The following is a 6,989-nucleotide window of genomic DNA, read 5'->3' as shown; positions in this document are numbered from 1 at the left end:
TCACTATTATAAGCACAATAACATCTTCCACATCTACCAATAGTGCCTGAATAAGGCACACCCTTCGTCTTTTCCACTCACTCCTTGAATAATTAAAGATCTTGTTGACAACTCCCTCCCTTAGGGATAAAATTCAAAGTGAATCAAGAGCCTTCTGTGTCTGCTAGGAAACACATCTCCTCTGGATCCAGGCCCACCTTAAAAGCCATCAAGGGCTCCTGTGTGGTAGGTCCCTGGTATAATGGGAGCCCCTGTCATCCTGTGAAAAACAAGGTCCACTCTCCTGTTAGGATTAAAAAGGTTTAATAAAAGACAATAGGGGACAGATAAAAGCAAAAGGTCAGCGCTGGGTGCTTTGGCATTCAGCCAAAAAAAGCACGCCTGGTATGGACAGAGACACCCTTTACATACTCTTCTGCCTAATGCATATTCATAAACAGTTATACATATTCATATTTTTCTCCAAACTATTTTGCATGTTCTGGGAACTGATCCGTCTCCTCGGAGCATGCACAGTCGTCTTTCACTGATCTGTTATCACTCCCAGATTGTGGTTTCTGCAGGCGACAGGTGCTGATAGTTGGAGTGTCAGAGGCAGGGTACGTTCGTGGGATGTTATCCAGTTCAAGCAGGCAGTTCAAGCATTCTAATAAAACTATAACAGCTATTTTACTACTATTAAACTCAGCTAGCACTAGAAAGAAAGACCTTAGTCATCATTACACAGCAATTTTTCACAACCAGGCTACCTCTATAAGAAAAGAATTAAAACAATTCACATAGTATCTATTGTAATATTTGCGAAAAGCCAACATTATGACATGTATTTATCACAATTCCTCCTCTTTTTCTTTTTACAAATCATTTGGCTTGAGCAGTAATTCTTGTTTTTTTATCTCCACCATTCACTCATTTCTTTCACAAATCAACTTTGCTTCTTCAAAGGGGTCATTTTTATTATTTTGTTTCTTTAACACCATGATCTTTTGTGCCATTCTGGATGTAGCCAATTTTGGGTCCACAGGCATAGTAACTAATTGCATACCTTGGACTACACTGGTGATTAGCCAAATAAAACAGGGGATCAGGCAAGGAAGAAATATCAAACCAGCTGTTGCACATAAAAGGAAGAAGCCTAGCTTTTTACACCATTTTATTCCCAGTAAATTATCCCATCAGTTATTCTTTAGCATTAATTCTCTTTTTTGGACTGGTACGTGGGCTATTTTTTTATATCTTTAGCTATATCTAGGATGGCATCTCCATGATCATCTATTTTTAAACAACAATCTGATGTATTAAATTTTCCACAGACACCCCCTTCTTCAGCTAATAAATAGTCTAAAGCCAACCTATTCTGATAAACTGCAACTCTTATTTGCTTTTGTTGATCTGATACCAACTCCAATGCCCGAGCAGTTTTGTTCGTTATTATTTCTACAACTGCTTGGAGTCTTATGATATCACTACTGAACTTAAAATCCACCCTTTTGGCCGGTTTTTTCCTTTCATATTTGTTTGGTTCCATTTAAGAAGTTCTACAGGGCCTAGGCTACTGCCCTTCCAGGGCCATTCCTCTGTCATTAAAGCCTCACCACAGACCCAACAGTTGGTAATGTTTAATTCCTTACTTATTCTTTCTCCTAATTCCACAAACAGGTTTTTCCCTACTCCTGAGATTACTATTTCTTTTTCTAATTGTTGTTTGAGTTTTGTATACAAATCCTGGCATAGGGTTGATACAGGTTGGGATTGCTGGGTTGGTTTCACCTTTTTGTTTACTATTTGCTCCTTTACCCAATCTTGGACCCGGTTACTGTAAGAATTGACTCCGTGGGGTTTAGTTATGGGGGTAAAAATAGAGGCGAGAGATCTTCAAAGCACGTGGGTTTATTGCGAAATAGAGTGGGGGTGAGAGGCCTGCTGAGTCGCAAGACGCGACTCCAAGCAGGCCAGCAGAGAGGGGAGAGAGAGAGAGAGAGAGCAGGAAGAGAAGAGCTAAAAGAGAGCGATTTTCCGTTTACAATACAATAAATTGTCTTCTCTGTTGAATATTCAACTCTTCTTTAACCAATCTAAGACAAACTACAAGTCCTACAGCATTTACATACAGCCTATAAGAATCATCACATTAGCATATAGGGTCTTGTTTCAAACCTTAGAAAAACTGCCTTTTTGGGATTTCTATCAGGCAGGTAAGGTCAGCCCTGGCCCTTGGACTTGCCTGGGCAGAGGGCATTGTTCAATCAGGAAGGGGGATTACCTGCCTTGGCCATACCATTGTTCTCCAGTTACTCTACAACTCGAATCTTGTTTTCATTTTAATCTCGCTCATATTTCCCATATTCTCATCATCTTTTGCAAGGCTATCATATCTGTAAGGCCTTCCTATTTCATCTTCCCCAACAGGTTACTAAGGGCAAAAGTGAAGCAAACCCATTTTTCTCTTTTTGGACATTTTTTTCTCCTAACTTACTACCACTTGTTCCTAAATTTTCCGCAATCCAGTATCTTTTCCCTTTCTGTGTGCAAGTACCTAATTTGGATGGATCATAGCATTGGTTGCTAACATGAGTATGGGTAATAAGAAAGGAACCTCGGGTCCTTTCCCGGTAAAGTGTCTGGTAGCATTTGCGATACGATTTTGCTTGTATCCCATAAGGGAAAAGGCAAAGAATGAGTGACACAAGGAGGAATAATAGAGGTCCGGTATGGCTTATACCCCCACCTTCCATGCCTATGGGGTTGCTGCCCATAGCAGGGGTATATAATCTTCTCGGTGGCGAGTACAGTGGTCAATCTGGTCTTGCCCTCTATTTCCTTGTCACTTCTTCCTTATTAGTTTCCAAGCAAATCGCCTCTGACACTCTTTTAACTGTGGTTTCCCATTGTTCCTCAGGTACTTCCCATTCAACAGGTACTCGTAATTCCCTCCCACAGAGCAAAGTTATTATTTGAGTTAACCCTAGTGAATTTCGCTCTCGATACTTCATGCAATGAGCTCGCTGTTTTTGTGAACTACAATACCAGTTTTTCCCACAATGTATGCATTTACATTTAACCCAGCTAGCATGTCCAGTATTGGGATGAACCAGACAAGGTATGTGGTACGGTACTGATGGAGGTTGTAATATCTCTTCTTTATACAAGTCACAGACTAAAGCAAAAACATGAGGACCCTCTGCCCGAAACAGTCCTGAATTTCCGGTTTGGGGTGGAAGTATTCCTCCCAAGGGGGGTATCGGAGACTCTTCAAAACTTGTCCAGGTGGCACTTGGAACCACTGATATAAACTTGGTCTCTCTTCCCAGTTAGGTGTGATCCTCAGTACATTCTTTGGATCATTTGGGTCTTCCCAGTTCATTACCACCCAGTCTTTGCTTAAGAGTCAACTTGGTATCACCCAGCTTAGAGGTTATAGTCCACTCCTTAGGTTCCTCCACAGGTCCTTTGATCCTGCTGGCATGGATCCACCCTCTTTCTCTGGTCCAGACCGCTGCCTTGGTTGTCAGTAATACCTGAAAAGAACCTTCCAATTGTGGAGTTAAAGATTGCTCTTTCCATGTTTTCACCAGCACCCATTCCCCTGGATGGATTTTAAATTCTAAGGGTGTGGTTTGAGGGATTATCCCTTTCAACCTCAAATTTTCAAGTGTTTTTGCAATTGTGATGACATATTTTCTAACACTCATTTCTCCCATTCCATAAGTAGCAGTTTCATGTTGGGTGGTCAGAAAGGGTAGCCCGAACATCATCTCATAAGGTGACACTCCCAGGTCTGACCTGGGTTGTGTTTGGATTCTCAACAGAGCCAATGGTAAACATTTTACCCAGGACATTTGTGTTTCAATCATCAGTTCTGTTAAAGTGTTTTCCCCCTTTTTTTTAAGTCTGGTTCATTCTCTCTACCCTACCCAAACTTTGTGGGTGCCACGGGGTATGTAATTCTCATTTTATTCCCAAGGCTTGAGTTATCTGCTGTAATGCTCTTGATGTAAAATGTGTCCCCCTATCTGAGTCTATTCTATTAACTATTCCATACCTGGGAATAATTTGTTCCATAAGGGTTTTACATACTACATTAGCTGTAGCTCTGACAGTAGGGACTGCTTCTACTCAATGAGTCAAATGGTCTATTATTACCAATAGAAACTTCCACCTCTGTACTTGGGGCAGTTCAGTAAAGTCCACTTGGATACTCTGTAATGGTCTCAGAGCTAATTCACGACCCCCTGGGGTCATGTTCTCATTACTTTTTTATTTACTTTCTGGCAAGTTATGCATTTTTCAGTTACTTTTTTTGCCACTCCAAAGACCCCAATACATCCATAATTCTTTAAAAAATGATTACACAATGCCTGAGTACCCCAATGAGTCTTTTGATGCATATTTTCTAATGTTTTTCTAGTCAGTGGCGTATTAAGCAACTGCCTCTCATCAGAAAGCCTCCACTTCCCAGACTGATCTTGAATTTTACTGCTTGAGTATATCTTTCAATCCATAATCTACAGTATCTCAATAATCTAAGTAATCTTCTTCCTTCTTTGAAAAAGGAGCGGGGGAGAGATAAAATCCCTGCAACCCTCTCAGGATTTAGCTTTTGGTTGCCTTTACTTATCTTTTTGATTATTAAATTATAATAATCAATTATATGCCCCCTCTTTGCCTCTTTGTTGTGATTCCAGTTAGGAGGTGCTATTGGCATCTTCTGGTCTCCTGGGGGACCTTGTATATTATCTCTTTTCTCAAATTCTCATTCCAGCAGCTCTAATCATCTGCCTCTCTTCTTGGGAAAATATAATACTCATTATATCTCTTCCCAAGTAAAAATATTGGGGCTTAAAAATTGATCTAATGTCTCAGCTACACCTATGGGATCCTTTAATAACCCTTTAATTTCTCTCTTAAAATTTCTATCCTCGGAAGAGGTCAGAGGGGCATTTACGAAACTTATGCCCCCTTGTACTCCCCTCATGGGGACTTCTCGTAAGGGAAATAAGTTAATTTCGTGACCCCTCCCTTTCTGCTCTTCAATCCCCATAACCTTAGAGGAGAGGGACCCTTTTCCCCTGTTTCGGAGTAGTGGCAGGGGAGGGATTATCAAGCTGCCTTTGAGTCCTGACTGAGTTTCTTCGGAAGAGGCAGCTGAGTCCTCCAGGGTCATAGAGTTGGGGCCGGAAGTGGATAGGGCAGCCGGCAGAAACGGAACTACAGCGGGGCAGAAGTAAGTTTCACTCCTCTGGTAGCCATGTGGGCCGGAGTGCTGGCTAGAGCTGGGCCGGCCTGGGTCCATTACGAGGGCCCCCAGCGTGGATGCAGTAGGATCGGGGGCATAGAGCAGGGCACTCGGCTGAAGCGGGGTCGCCACGTGCCCCGGAGCCATGGCATTTAAGCCCGGCGGGACTCCGGCATGTCTGGCTGCTGGAGGCAGAGCAGCGCCCGCCGCACCCTGCACAAACAGCGGTGAGGGTGACTCCGGGGGATCCCAATCTTTCTTTTCTCCCTTTTTTCCTGAACCAATTTTACTCCCTTTTTGTCCCATTTTCCCTTTTCCTCCCTGGCCCCTTTCTTTGTTCCCACCTAACATTGCGACGAGAGGGAAACTCACAGCAGTCTCAGTATGAGATATAAAGTAAGCTCCATTTTATTTCACCAAACGAGAAACTTATATACTGTTACAGAAGTTACTATTCGTAGTTACACACACACCTGCAGTCTGTTCTCACACATTCAGGGATCCTCCTGTTAACTCCCTTATTCTTTTCTCATAACACTTCTGACTCCCTAATCTCTCTCATGACATTCTTCCCACAGAACATTCTCAGGTAAACAAGCCACTGTAGCTTGTTGGAATTTTACTGAGGCCTGAGAATGCTGAGGCCCTGCTCAGGTTTATTCAGTTAGCATGAGTTTTGCTAGAAAACTGCGTTTTCCAACAGTTCCCCCGTTTCGTTTGTGAGAACAGACGTTGTCTGTTATCAGATTAATTTGCTTTGCTATAAGTAATTCTTATTATTAGAATTGTTATAAATTTACTTAAGGAAATTTCACTAGTTATTTAGATATGTTGCCATGGTCTGGGAATTGTCATTGCTAAAAACATTCACTTCACAGGTAAAGCTTAGAGAACCTTTTCCGGACAAGGACCCTAAGTTTACCTGGAAGAAGGTTTAGCTTTTATGAACTCAATTTGGCAAATGAAAATTATTTGATCACATTTTGATGCAGAACACTTGGGACTCATGGCATGTTTCCCAGCCAGTTAGAACCAAAGCTTGGCCAGAGCTCAGGTGCTAAGTGGAAGGGTTTTCTTAGAACATCTTATAAACAAGCTTTGATTAATATCAATAAGGAGAGTGTCTTAACATGTTACTATTTTTGCAGATAGTTATATAAGGTGAGATGAATATTTGAAAACAGTGGACATTATCATTTGACTTTAACTAATGAAGATAAAACTGCAAAGCTTTTTGTGAGCAATAATATAAACTAACAAATTTACAACTTAAAATTAATATCACCGAAAATGAATAAAACTTAATCTTAATAAATCTTATTTTAAACTAACAAATAGGACTTAACTATAATGGAATTTAAAATTGATATCACTTTAACAACTTAACTCTAACAAAATTTAAAACTTAACAGAATTTAAAATTAACATCACTTAATATTACTTAACAGAATTTTAACTTTAACAGAATTTACAACTTAATAGAATTTAAATTCACTATTACTTAACTTTAACAGAATCTATGCTTAACCAAAAGTACTTAACAGGTAGTTTAAACTATTCAGTATAACTTCACCCACAGGTCCTCATTCACACATCAAAACTCTCAAGAAATCAAAATCACACTCTCATCAGTCACAGGTTTCATCCACATTAAAGCATTCGAAAAGCAAACAACACTCTCAGTAGGCCTACAATATTCACACATACACACAAATGCTTTAGCAAAATTCAACTTTTGTTCAAGGCTTTTAGT

Source organism: Lichenostomus cassidix, chromosome W (genome assembly GCF_008360975.1).
Source record: "Lichenostomus cassidix isolate B80296 chromosome W, HeHo_3.0, whole genome shotgun sequence".
Taxonomy (NCBI): Eukaryota; Metazoa; Chordata; class Aves; order Passeriformes; family Meliphagidae; genus Lichenostomus; species Lichenostomus cassidix.
The sequence above is the reverse complement of the archived record's forward strand: the minus strand, read 5'-3'. Positions refer to the sequence as shown.